The following is a 12,284-nucleotide window of genomic DNA, read 5'->3' as shown; positions in this document are numbered from 1 at the left end:
ACCGAGTCTGGTGAGAGAGGTGGCAGGTCAGGTGCCCAGAGGACAGCCCATATTGAGGCAATAAATACTGACAAGCCATGCATACAACTCCAGGCCGACAGGCCCAGGTAGACAAGTAAGGCTCAGGTATTGGCTGTGTCTGGGAGGACTGTCTGCTGGGGTTGTGGGCTCTACCTTTGTCCACTGGAACAAAGAGGACAGAGCTGTGAGGACACTTGGCCTCCAGATGGGAATGGAAGCTACTTCAGTTTTGACATTTTGGCTTTCCCCAAGTCCCTGCAGTCATCCCCATAGCCTTGGCCTGGAGAGGGAGCTGGTTAGTCTCTGGTGGACAAGAGAGAAAGACCAGCATGTCCCACTCATCCCTCAGGACTGCAAGTGGGGCAGGGACCAAAAGGGACCCCATGCTCATGCAAACATAGGGATTTAGAGTTTCATATCGGCCCCTACAGCACACGTTCCACATGTTAAGGCATCATGGTTAGATGGTTACCCACAGCTGTAGTTGAATTGACTCAAGACAGGTGAAAGCAGGAGGGTGGCTGGCCCCCCAGAGACCTCCAATCGTGCTCCCATCCAACCCCAGAAGAAGAAAAGGAAGATTCATGGCAACTATAAAGACCCACAGGGACCTAAGCACCCCATGATTCCCTTGGAAAAGCTAGGGCCTTGGATCAGTTTAGGACAGGTAGAGGAACCTGAAGGGTTACAGAAGGGGAGATGGAGGCCTGTGCTGGAGGTTCCCTCTTCCCAATACTCCCCTGAAATAGGCAGAAGCAGTAAGATGAGACCATCGGGGAGGCTGGGCCCTGAAGGCAGGGCCAGGAGGGATGGGAGGGCTGGCCAGGGAGCCGACCTGTCTGCACTCTGATAAGGTGTTGAGGTGAGGGTGGGGGTAGTGGGAGTGGGGCACATCAGAAAAGTCATTCATCTGTCCGAAGGCTTGCTCATCTCCCTGACCAGGACTCAGTCCTCCCATTCCTATTTGATGGTAAGATTCCACTCCCAGGAGAGGTGAACAGTCTTGTCATCTGGGAAGCAGGACTTGTACCTGCCACAATCCAGCATACCCTTGGGTGTTTCTTCCCCGAGGGCCAGAAACTTGTACTCCTCTGCTTGGGACCCATAGCTTCCCACCAGATCGTTTGTCTTGTCAATCTTGATGCCTTCCCTGTATGTGTGCTGGAGGTACTTCATGCCAGACATAGTTTCCCAGTTCACTGGAGAGAGATTTTTCTCTGCCCTCCTTCAGCACCAAGGACTGCTTCTTGAAGCTCTCCAGATCACCTGTCAGGTCCAGCTCCAGGGGACCCAGGGCCAGGCTACACACCAGGGTCAGGCAGGCCACAACAACACTGGGTATATAAGGGTCAGCAGACACTGCTACGTAGCCCAGCAGAGTGTCCTTGTTCTTGTATGGACTCCTATCATCCTCGTCCAGCTCCTGGATCTCCTCGTTGCTCTTCTGGGCAGGGGGCTAAGAGCTAACTGAGTGTTCATCCTCCTCATTCTTGGCTACACTCTGTGCTAGCTGCTTTGCCACGGGCTCTTGCTTCACCCTGCTCACCTCTACCTGAGTCTGGGACATTGGAGACTCCATGGACCACTCTTGTGCTCCCTTGCTCAGAGAATAGCAAGTAAGTTCTTAACTGAGTATATAATTATATTAATTATTGCGTTAGTCAGATTTTTGTCCAGTGTGTTATATAACCTTTGTCTTCGTCTGCTCGGGCTCCCATAACAAAATCCCATAGATTGGGTGGCTTTAACAATAGAAATTTATTTTCTCACAGTTCTGAAGCCTGGAAGTCTACTATCAGGTGTCAGTTTGGTGCATTTTTAACCCCTAAATCTCATGTATCAGTAGAAGTTATTTGGAAAACACACAAAGTAATTATTCTTGTTCAAGATAGAGTGAGGCAGCATACAACCCTTGATGTTTCTCTGACCTCTCCAGAATAATCCAGCATAATTCATTTTAATGACCCTTTCATCTATATTGTAAGACTAGAAAGTTGTTAGTGACACTTTTTTAAATAAATGAAGTAAATGAGGTATAACAAAGGGTGTTCTATCCTAACAAGTCAGCCTCTCTACAAGAATGTGGTTGCTTCAGAGAGGGATTGCCTACAGCATGTAGGGATAATAATATGTTTCTCAACAGCAGAAAAAAGCCGCCTTGCTCTTCATTCCAGGAAAATAGTATTTGAAGCCATTATGTTTAAGTAACACAATATTTAGAACCTATTAATGTTGCTTTTTTTTAATGTTGTTGTTGTTGTTTTCTGATTGTTTGTTTTTAAATAATGTGGCATTTTACCAAAAATAAAAGAATTGTCATTTTGGTGTCTGAAAAATTCTCATCTAATTTTAGAGTAATGTGTTCAGCAATAAATAATTATTGTTTAGATTTAAATTCTTTAAGAGATTTCAAATAGCAAGCAAAGTAAATAAAAAAATCTCTGGGAATATAGAACCACATTTTCATATTAAACCATTCATATTTATGTTTAGTTAGAAGGACAAAGAAGGGAAAAGAACTCTTCTATGCTTAACATGTGAGAATAAACATACCAGATAGGAAGAGAAAAAAGCAACTTTATCATATCCTATTATTTGGGAAATCTCTAAATATTTCCTCATATTTAGCCTTTATAATATTCTATTTTAATGCCTATTTTCTAATCCCAAACAATCCCTATATTTATAAACTCTGAAATCCATTAAAAAAATGCTTGTTGAATATGTATGCATATGCATAGTTGTTCTTTCTAAATTGTTAATGCCTTTCTCTTGTGTCTCTGCCTTATTTATGCATATGTAAATATGTATGTAAATACTTAAATTATTGATTTTAATAGTAGTAAATTTAACAGTACTAAATATAAAGATGTTACTTTTATTTCACATAATATTATAAATAAGTTTTCACTAATAATATAATACAGAAACTCTAACTTTAACGAACTCTGTTAGTAACTCTTTATTACTAACTCTGTTACCCACAGCCACCTATCATCATGTATCTGAGAATTTCTAAGATGAAGAAAAAAAAGAAAATTTATTTCTTTCACTATATAGTATCTGCATGCATATGTTATTTATTTACTTTTACTAATAAAAAATTAAAGGAAGAACTATCATATAATTCAGCAATCCCACTTCTGGGTATATATATGAAGGGAGTGAAATCATTACTCAAAGAGTTATCTTCACTCCTATGCTTATTACCACATTTTTCACAATAGCCAAGAAAAGGAAACAAGCTAAGTGTTTATCAAAATATGAATGGATGGGCGCCTGGGTGGCTCAGTGGGTTAAAGCCTCTTCTGCCTTCAGCTCAGGTCATGATCCCAGGGTCCTGGGATCGAGCCCCACATCCGGTTCTCTGCTCAGCAGGGAGCCTGCTTCCCCCTCTCTCTCTGCCTCCCTCTCTGCCTACTTGTGATCTCTGTCTGTCAAATAAATAAATAAAATCTTAAAAAAAAAAGATTAAAAAAAAAAACAAAACAAAAAAATATGAACGCATAAAGAAAATGTGCATGTGTAATATTTTTAAAAGTTTTCTTTATGTATGTATGTATTTATTTATTGGAGACAGGGAGTGAGAGAGAGAAACAGCGTGTGCACACAGGAGGGTGGGAGAGAATCTCAAGCAGACTGTCCGTGAAGAACAGAGCTGGACATGGGGCTTGATCTCAAGATCCTGAGGTCATTATCTGAACCTAAACCAAGAACCTAATGCTTAAGTGACTGAGCCAACCAGGCACCCCATGTGTGTGTAATATTATTCAGTCATGAGAAAGAAGGAAAATTCTGCCATTTGTGATAACGTGGAATGACCTTGAAGACATTATGCTAAGTGAGATAAATCAATTACTATATGGTATCACTTAAATGTGAAAACTAAAATATGCAAACTTGTAAAACCAGAGAAAAATGGTGCTTAGCAGGGGCTGGGAGGGGTGGAAGAATAGGAGAGATGTTGTTTTAGGGTACAAATTGCAACTAGTCGATTAGTAAGTCCTGGAGATCTACTGCGTGGTATACTAAATATAGACAATAATGTATTTTAATCATCAAACTTGCTATGAGATTAGATCTGACTTATTCCCAGTAAGACAAGAAATGATAATTATATGCCATGATAGAATGCCAATGCTACAATCACAATTATATTACAATATATAAAGAAATCAATACAATTGTTACACAATGTTTTATGTTATATGTTTCAGTAAGAGAGAAAAAAACTGCTTTTATTCTAAAACAGAAGGTGATAGGAAATTATTTAATTTTGTAATTAAAAACATCTCCAGGGGCATGTGGGTGGCTCAGTGGGTTAAGCCCCTGCCTTCAGCTCAGGTCATGATCTCAGGGTCCTGGGACTGAGTCCCGTATCGGGCTCTCTGCTTGGCGGGGAGCCTGCTTCTTCCTCTCTCTCTCTCTGCCTGCCTCTCTGCCTACTTGCAATCTCTCTCTGTCAAATAAATAAATATCTCCAGACGGTGTATCTAGTGTTGAATTATTTTATATATTTGAATATGTTCATATATGGGTATCTATACACATATTGTTTGATATAGATCAAATTCTACCTTCAAAAATCAATGCTTTACATCTGATTTTCATAAAAAATTCTGAATCATATGCATTATACAAATTTTAAAAATCTTCATTATTCTGAATGTTGGCAGTCTAATTTCTAACAGTTTCTTCTATGTTACTTGTATACTTAGTGTTAACAAATAGTTGCTAAGCAGAAATACATTCTTTTACACATGAAAGACAGATATTGAATAATGTTAGTAAACACCTATAGGATAACTTACAAAATGATATTCTGTTAATAATACCAAGATGCAGAGACACCTGGGTGGCTCATTCAGTTGGGTGACTGCCTTTGGCTCAGGTTATAATCCTAGGTTCCTGGTATCAAGTCCCACAATGGGCTCCTTGTTTACTGGGAAGTCTGCTTCTCCCTCTGCCTGCCCAACCCCTTGCTTGTGCTCTCTCTCTCTGACAAATAAATAAATAAAATATTTTAAAAAATAATTATCCCAAAATGCAGACAAAAGGAAAATAACTAATGGTGTATAGCATGGCTTGTACCAATATTAAATACAAATCTGTAAAAAAATATTTGTTTTCTATTAGAGTTCAGTGTATATTGGTTATTGTTTTACAAAGAAATCTCACCACTAAAATTAAGCAGTATTTTTTTAAGTAAACTGGATATTGAGTAACTGTAGCTAATACTTTAGAGAGAGTATCACTATCTATTCAGTATTAATGCCTTTGAGGTTACAAAGATTCATACCATTCTTAAATTCAAAAGCAGAGTTTCCATACCATCATCTTTATCAAAGTATAGTCCGACAATGAATGATTTTTCTTGTGCTTTTGTTATGTATTTTGTTATTGAGCTGCAGGATCAACATATTTTCTTCTGAATTATCAAAATAAAGTAAAGCTATATTTATAGTGAATGATCAATCAATAGTAACTCTTTTAACTGGTACAGTATTCTAAAATATTTTACACATCCTCTTATCTTTTTCTGAATGCATAGAGTAGTTGAATCTTTATTGAAATTAGAAACAGATGAAATCATCATAAAATATTAGAACCATTCTTACTAAGTTTTCAAATTCTAATACAGAGTTCCATCTTTACAGGATAGCATGCAGTTTTATACTCTACCCGCCTATACTTTGTGGAAGTTGTTTGCAGATTGTCTCCTGGCTACTCCAAAGAGCCAGTTTCACTGGATTCCTCCTAGGAGAAAGGTCATAAGGAAGAAACCAATGAGATGATATTGGATCATGTCATCTCTTTTTTAGGAGCGGCTCTGCTTTCAACTGTGTTAAATATTAGATTTCTGAAAATCTTCTTTAAGTGTTGTCTGATAAAAATATCATAAGCAAGTTTAAAAAATAATGCCACTGTAATATGTTTCTAATTTTAACTTTAAATGAAAGGTGACTTTCCCCCTTATAATACAGTTACTTTATAGTTTCAAGAATTCTCTTAAGATTATGGGGAATACAATGTTTTAGATGTTGGGAAAGAACATTTAGGCATACAGATGTATGCTCTCTCTGTCTCTCTCTTCTCTCACACACACACACACATATACACACACATACACACATGCACACATACCAGCTGAGAAAGGAAGTTAAGTTTATTCATGGTGTCACAGTATGAATCTTTCCTGAGAAGGTCAAGGAGTCTTTAATGCTAACATGTTACCATTTCTATTACATCCCTCAAAGAAGTAATACCTGTAATACCTGTTACTACCTCCTTTATATAAATAATTTCATAATACTAACTGACTTTTGTCTTCATAATTGAAATCCAAACATCTCTGCTGCACAGCTTAATTTTTTCTAAAATTTTATGCTTTCTATTATATATCTGGGTAATTCTCCTGATTGTTCATTTACTTTATTTGCACAGGCTCTTAGACATGTTCTTTTATGAACAAATAATTTGTGACATAGAAGAACGAGAAAAAAAAAAAGGAAAATAAAACCTATGTCACCCTTAAGTACTAGGATGAACCGCATATTTTTCTACTTTATCAAATCCATTAATTGTAAGACATATCATTAATTCATGTATCCATGAGAAAAAAAGATAAACATTACCAATTAAACTATGACATGCTACCTATGCTAAAACTGATTCTAATTTTAGAGATGTCATAATGTTAAAGACATGTACTTAGAACAAATGTAGAAATCGTTCATTTGGTTTTTACAAAAAACACCAGGTGGAATGAATTTTTTGTTCTGTTCCTAAAATGGGGAAAATTAAGGATGCTTGGATGGCTCCATTAGTTAAGTGTCCAGCTCTTGGTTTCGGCTCAGGTCATGGTCTCGTGTTTTGTGACATTGAGCCCCAAGTCTGGCTCTGCACTCAGCAGTAGTTGGCTTGGATATTCTCTCCCTCTGCCTCTCCCCACTTATGCACACTATCTCTCCTGCACTCTCTCTCTCTCTCAAATAAATAAATCTTTAAAGTCAAATAAGATAGAGGAAATTAGTACAGAACTCTAAGTAACAACCCAAAGGACACACAACTAATATATAGTACAGTCAGAATTCAGAATCAAAGTTGTCTGACTCTTTGAACCATCTTCTCCTTACAGATTCCCACTTCTTATGAGTTCATTGCAACTTGTAATGTAAGGTAATGATGAAGCACTGCTGCTTCACTTCTAGAATCGCCACTCAGGACTCTTATTTAATAGCCCATATGCCACAATCTATAAAGAGACCCTTGTATAACCAAATGATAGATTTTTAACATATTCTTAAATCATGATTACTAAGAAAAAGATACTGCTTTTCTATACCTAAATCTCAATAAATGTTTTTTAAATGTTCCATATCATGATACTTATGGCAAATATAGTACTTTCTACTTAATAGCTTTAAAATGTTTTGATCATTTGGACAAACTGTCAAAGCAGCCATGGCACTGAACAACCAAAGTTGTTTTAACCAATAAAACACACAATCCAATATAATATGACTTTGGCTTCAGCTTTCCATGTAATGAGTTTTAGTGAATTAATGAATCAATGAATTAGTCTTCAAATCATCGAGGCTTATAAATAGTGAATGTCTTATATACTTAAGCTGGTAGTAATATTAATGTATGCAAATATTTACTGAGTCATTATTATAAACCAAGAACTAATCTAAATTACATAGTTCCAGTTTTAACTATGTAAATGAGTTATTTGTTGAGCTTATATATATATATAAGCACACACACACATACACACTCTTATTTTTTTTTAAAGATTTTATTTTTATTTATTTGACAGAGATCACAAATAGGCAGAGAACGAGAGAGATTGAGAGAGAGAGAGAGAGGAAGGGAAGCAGGCTCCCTGCTGAGCAGAGATTCCCCCCGAAGCGGGGCTCGAGCCCAGGACCCTGGGATCATGACCTGAGCCAAACCCCACACTATTATTAAGCCCATTTCTTGGATGAGAAAAATAAGAGCTCAACAAATAGCTCATTTACACAGTTAAAACTGGAACACAGAATTTATTCCAGTTTCACAGCCAAACTTTTAACCTAGCTACAATATATCTTTCTAAGAAGAAGGAGGAATGGGCTGGAACTCTAGAAATCAACCCTGAATTTCATGTTACAAACTGAATTCTAGAGTTTAATCAAATCATTTCATCTGATTCAGTGTAATCTTTGTGAACGATGTGAGTTTCTCGGATTATTCCAGTTTCACTTTTCGCTTAAAATGGGATTTGGTTTGCCTGTGTTTCCTTCTCCTTTGCCCAATCCAAATCTGTTGGTTTGAGTTTTCCTAAGGATTCTGTGTGAACTTGCTTCTCTTTGTTCCAAGGTCTTGAATCCTGATCTTCATGTAGAATGTGGTGTTTTCTTTTATGCTTACACAGCACCCTGCATGTACATTTATTAAATGTGCATTGTTAATTAGTGATATTCTCCAAAGTCTCTGAACTTCCTTAAAGCAGAAATGGTATCTCATTTCCAATATATAAACTGAGAGCCTAGCCTGACATACACAAAGCATTTAGTAAATGAATGCTAAGTAGAAGAAAGAAGAAATGAATGAGTGGACATTCATTTACTCACTTATAAAAGGAATTTGGCTTAGTTGAACATAAGATTCTTCTTAGGCCTAAACTCAGTAATTTCTGCTTTTATTGATATATTAAAGCACTTTGTTGTTCGGCCTCAGTCTCCATAACACATTTTTGTAGGTTTCCAACATTCCCAAACTGGCAGAGATTATGACTGCACCAAAGCATGAGCTCTTTTCACTTGTCAGACTCTCTTGCAAATAATTTGGCCCTGTGACTGACATCTTCCTGAGAAAATGTTGGGCAAAGGATTGTATTACTTTCAGGTTTAACCGTAAAGACATCCTGAAGAGCCTAATGGATCTTTCTGGCTACCCAGTCATCCTGAAGCAGGGAATCATTGAGCCCTAGGGAACAATGGAGCAACAAAATGAAAGACTTCTAGCATGGGAAGCATAAAAGTGACCCAGAAAGGCCACATGGCTTGTGTCAGGCTGTGTAAGCAATAACTAAGGCTTTCTTATGTAAGCCAAGAGAATTTTTTTCTACTTTTTTTGGAAGGTAGGATTAGTTACTCCAATTCAAAAACAAACCAATATCTTCAATTACCAGACTAATTTGTTTTTCTCTTTCTCTCTCTTTTTCCATTTTGTTTGTTTTAGGCTAAAAAGAAGAAAATATGTAGAATTGATTCATGGTATCTTAATCCAAATTTTTCCTCTCAGACTTTCTTGGTCAGAGTTATAAATCCGTATAGTCTTAGACACATTAGAGCTGCTATTAATGGAAGAGTAAACACAAGAAAATTTCAAACTGGGTGCCTGGGTGGCTCAGTGGGTTAAAGCCTCTGCCTGCAGCTCAGGTCATGATCTCAGGGTCCTGGGATCGAGTCCCGCATCGGGCTCTCTGCTCTGCAGAGAAGAGAGCCTGCTTCCTCCACCTCTCTCTCTCTCTGCCTGCCTCTCTGTCTACTTGTGATCTCTGTCAAATAAATAAATAAAAAATCTTTAAAAAAAAGAAAATTTCAAACTTACAGTAGATCCTTTAATAATCAATTAAGGCCCAGCATATATACTAGTTATTTGTAGACATAACAAACAAACAAGCAAACAAAAACCAAACAAACAAACAAAAAAAGCATTTCGGATGTTTATATCACAATGGGTGGTATATTAATATATTCCTAAACACATTTTTTTCCTCTACCTGCAGTAGAGGTTTTGCTTTATTTTGAATAAGGAGATATATGAATAGATGATGTAACACTGAAAAGAGAATATGGAACACATGGGAAGGAAACCACACTATAAGGAAGTTGCTTCTAATTTATTATCTCAAGATCAAATATTCACCAAGCCTTGACATTTTATTTTCTTATAGTTTAAGATTTAACTTCCTAAACTCTAATAAGAAATGCCTCAAAGAGAAGGAGAAAAAATGTATTCTTCATTATTATAATTCCCCCAAAGAGTCTTTAAACCAGGGTTAACTTAGGTGAATTATATTTTAAACCATTTGTTAAAATATTTAATGTTAACTCCTAAGTATCTAAAATATTACACTGAATTGGCTTTACAGAATGTTTCTTGTAACTATTCCTTTCAGATAGGATTATGATAAAAAGAAAAAGGTTATGTCATACTTATTTAATTTTTTAGCAAATAATCTCAGTAAGTAGTAATATTAACATCTAATTTCTGATCTCAAATTTCTTTATTCCCTTATCTGCCTCCCAACATTCACAGGTCTCTTGATTTATCTGTTAAAATGTATAGAGACAGACAAGAATGAAGAAAGAAATGAAAAAACATAGAGAAAGAGAGAAAGAGAAAAGGAAGGATGGCCATAGGGAGAAAAAAAACTATCATTTTTATGATGTGTACAGAAGAGGTTGGGAAACAATTTTTTACTCAGAAAAAGCAAATGAGAGGAAACCCACAGGTTTAATACAGTGGTTAAACTAAAAAGTAGGAAAAATCTTGGAAGAAATTCAAAATGACAGAGAGCTGGACATGCATTGCATGGTGGATATTTTACCTTGGCCTTAGAGATCATGGCATGAACATGAACTGATTCGGTTGCATATTTAAAACCTTAAATTCAAAAAAGGGATAGTAAGTGAAACACAGCTCATAAAGAAAAAAACAAACAAACAAAAAAAAACTTATATGTTACTCTAAAAAAGAAAGATAAAAACCAAAAGCAATACTATTTAATTTTGTGTTATTCATTTAAAAAAAATTGCAAACACTGATCACATTGTTCAGAGATCTTTGGAAACCAGGAAAAATTAGATTTATAAACCTTGAAAACAATGAGTGGTTGTGAAATAGCCTGTCTCAAAGAAGCCATTTAAGTAACTCCCCTAATTATTAAGACCTTCTTTTAATAGATAGTAGACCCAAATGTCTGTGCTTAAATACCCCATTTTTTTTCAAATCACTTTTAGTGGCATTTACTTATACTTTTAAAAAAATCCAATTATCATTACTTAAGTCCACACAAATCTGCTAATTAGTGGTAGAATTTGGACTGAAGCGCAGTTCTGAATCTCAATCTCAGCACCGTCATTGCTATTTAAAACCTCTACTGCTCTGACCGTTGAAATAGATACCTTTCCTTTATGTCTCAGTATTTTTTTTTAATTTTTTATTTTTTATAAACATATATTTTTATCCCCAGGGGTACAGGTCTGTGAATCACCAGGTTTACACACTTCACAGCACTCACCAAAGCACATACCCTCCCCAATGTCCATAATCCCACCCCCTTCTCCCAAACCCCCTCCCCCCAGCAACCCTCAGTTTGTTTTGTGAGATTAAGAGTCACTTATGGTTTGTCTCCCTCCCAATCCCATCTTGTTTCATTTATTCTTCTCCTACCCACTTAAGCCCCCATGTTGCATCACCACTTCCTCATATCAGGGAGATCATATGATAGTTGTCTTTCTCTGCTTGACTTATTTCGCTAAGCATGATACGCTCTAGTTCCATCCATGTTGTCGCAAATGGCAAGATTTCATTTCTTTTGATGGCTGCATAGTATTCCATTGTGTCTCAGTATTAAACAGAAATGATCAATCTTTTGAGTTTCTTAACATCTAAAAGACGTTTTTTAAAAATACTGTTGTGGGTCACCTGGGTGTCTCAGTTAAGTTGCTGCCTTCGGCCAAGGTCATGATCCCAGGGTCCTGGGAATCAGCCCCATGGGAACCTGCTTCTCCCTCTTCCTCGGCCTCTCACCCTGTTTGTGCTGTGTGTGTGTGTATGTTCTCTCTCTGTTTCTCTCTCTCACACATAAAGAAATAAATATTTTTTTTAAAAAATTCAAAATCATGTTGTGGGAGTCCCTGGGTGGCACAGTTGATTGAGTGTCCGACTTACTTTTAGCTCAGATCATGATCTCAGGATCATGAGACTGAGCCCCGAATCTGCACTCAATGCAGGGAGGGTCTCCTTAAGATTCTTTCTCTCTGGGACACTTGGGTGGCTCAGTTGGTTAAGCGGCTTCCTTTGGCTCGGGTCATGATCCCAGGGTCCTGGCATCGAGTCCCATATCAGCCTCCTTGCTCAGCAGGGAGCCTACTTCTCCCTCTGCATCTGCCTGCCTCTCTGCCTACTTGTGATCTCTCTCTCTCTCTCACATAAAAGAAAAAAAATATATATATATACACATTAAAATTTGAAATCATGTTGTG

The 12,284-nt window shown here is 37.0% G+C and overlaps 1 pseudogene across 1 annotated transcript; it reads right to left on the bottom strand.

Annotated features, from left to right (window-relative positions):
• Window positions 1–981: 981 nt before the first annotated feature.
• Window positions 982–1,600, bottom strand: LOC309863090 (rho GDP-dissociation inhibitor 1 pseudogene; annotated as a pseudogene). The gene has a single exon. The product of its transcript is annotated as a rho GDP-dissociation inhibitor 1 pseudogene (transcript).
• Window positions 1,601–12,284: the final 10,684 nt, after the last annotated feature.

Source organism: Mustela nivalis (assembly GCF_964662115.1).
Source record: "Mustela nivalis genome assembly, chromosome: 4".
Taxonomy (NCBI): Eukaryota; Metazoa; Chordata; class Mammalia; order Carnivora; family Mustelidae; genus Mustela; species Mustela nivalis.
Note: the sequence above shows the minus strand (reverse complement) of the source record. Positions and strands in the feature narration are given on the sequence as shown.